Here is a 2,412-nt window from a genome sequence, read left to right on the forward strand (position 1 = left end):
ATAGATCCATGCATGGCCATCTGGTTAGAACGGTTAAGGGGTACATGAATGATAGGGTAGTTATTCCAGTGAAAATTCATAGAGAGAAAAACAGGGTTGCAGATTCGTTAGCGAATTATGGTAGATGTGGGGATAGCACAACATGTTGGCTGAGATGCTCTCCACCGTGTGACAGTGTGCTTATAGCTGAGGATTGTAAACCTGTAATTTTGGAGTAATAAACCCTATGATTCTGCGCAAAAAAAAAAACTATTTAGATGCTTGACATCTTCTGAAATAAAAGTTTGTTTTATATTCTATTTAGACAAATCTTTTTATACTGATGATATATCTTAAACAAGACCTTTAGAAAACTGATCTATGTACCATAATGAGTTTCTGTGCACATCAAATTGATCTATAGAAAACTTGGTGAAACTTGGCAAAAAAATTTACAGTTTGTAAGGTCTGGCCATGTTTTAGATTCAAAATATAAATTTGTCAAAATATATTCAACAGTGATCTTATTTTAAAGTTCTCTTCAAAGGGAACACAAATATGCAAATGTATCATAAATCAAACTAACGGTTCAAAAGATAAAATAGATTTAGATTTTAGAATCATATCATATGAAAGAAAAAGCATGAGTGAGTGTAGTACTACTGGTCTTTACTTCTGGGGTGGGAGGAAAAAGTTGTCTGCGCATGGAGAAAAAGTGACTGATTGACTGGGTCATAAATTGTGGTTAACTAAGCAGTACAATGAAAATACGCATGCATGGATCCGAATCTCAAAGAGAGTGAGTGGCTGATACATGCATGGGAGAATGTCTTTTCTCTGGTCTCGACATCAAGTTTCGCTCTTTCTATAGTCGACTGAGATTTTCTCAAGTCTGGTTCGTTTGCTACAAACGCAACTTACGGTCTTCACTAAACTGAATAAACTGGAGTTGCATTTTCTTAAGGATTGATTGAGACATAAAAAAAGTGTCAATCAAACATATGAATAAACTTAGAGTAGCGTTGACAATGACTAGCTGATGTTGTACTACTGCACACGAGCGATTGAGTTGTACTGTCAAGCAGTAGTACTACAAAAAAAAGTTAGCCCTGTACCGCGCACAAGAACACAAGATGGACTTGCAACTGCATGTTTTCCAAGGCCATTTGCAACTGCAAGGTTTTAAAGGGTATCACAACTGCATGTTTTCTCTAAGGTAGTCACAACTCACAAATGCAACTTTTCAAGGGGCAATTGCAATTGCACATTTTTAAAGGCCGGACGCAATTGGAAGTTTCTCTACGATACTCGCAACTACATGTCACCAATGGACTCCATAACTTTTAGTTTTTTCGGGGGCGGCGTGGGTGGGTGGGTGGGGAACTGCAAAGTGTTGTTTCTCAAACCGCAACTTCATATCTTCAATGGACTTCGCAGAACTTTTAGTTTGTTTTTGCAGGGGTAGCGTGGGGTGTTAGTTGCAACTAGATGTCTTTGGTAGGCATGCAACTGCAAGTGTTGTTTTTTTGAACTGTCTTCGATGGACTATGCAACTTTTAGTTTGTTTTTGCCAAGGCAACTAGGGGGTGTCAGTTGCATGTCCTCCACTAGGCATGCAACTACAAATGTTGTGCGCTTAATTGCAACTGCATGTATTCAATGGACTCCGCAACTTTTAGTGTTGTTTTCATCGGGGTGGCAAGGGGGTCAGTTGCATGTCCTCCACTGGGCATACAATTGCAAGTGTTGTTTCTCGATTGAAACTGCATGTCTTCAATGGACTCCGCAACTTTTAGTTCGTTTTTGTCGAGGCTGTGAAGGGGATCAGCTGCATGTCCTCCACTAGGGCATGCAACTGCAAGTGTTGTTTTGAACTGCAATTGCATGTCTTCAATGGACTTCGCACCTTTTAGTTTGTTTTTGTCGGTGCGGTGTGTGTTGTGGGGGGGGAGAGGGGTTAGTTGCATGTCCACCACAGGGCATGCAACTACAAGTGTGTTATTGTCAAAGGCAATTGCATGTCTTTAAATGGACCTATAACTTTTAAAGTTGTTTTTTGCCAAGCCTAGGGGGTGTGTTCAGTGGCAATTGCATGTCTTCCGCCAGGCATGCAACTGCAAGTGTTTTTTCTCAATCGCAACAACATGTCTTTCTATGTGACCTCATCTTTTTAGTGGTGTTCTCGTTGGGCGGGATGGGGGAGGGGGTGCGGTAGTTTTGTGCCTTCCAAGAGGCTTGCAAAATGCATGAGTTGTTCTCGAACTATAGTTGTATGTCTCCCGCTAGGCTTTCTGCAACTGCAACAACATCTCCTTTTCAATGGGATCACAACTTTTTCGTATTTTTTTTGTCGAGGCTTTTGAGTGTGTGACGAGTCAGTTACATGTCTCTCACTAGGATGGCTGAGCTTCGTGGATGGTTGGGAGGTTGTGC

The sequence above is a fragment of the Triticum dicoccoides genome, chromosome 3B (genome assembly GCF_002162155.2).
Source record: "Triticum dicoccoides isolate Atlit2015 ecotype Zavitan chromosome 3B, WEW_v2.0, whole genome shotgun sequence".
Lineage (NCBI taxonomy): Eukaryota > Viridiplantae > Streptophyta > Magnoliopsida > Poales > Poaceae > Triticum > Triticum dicoccoides.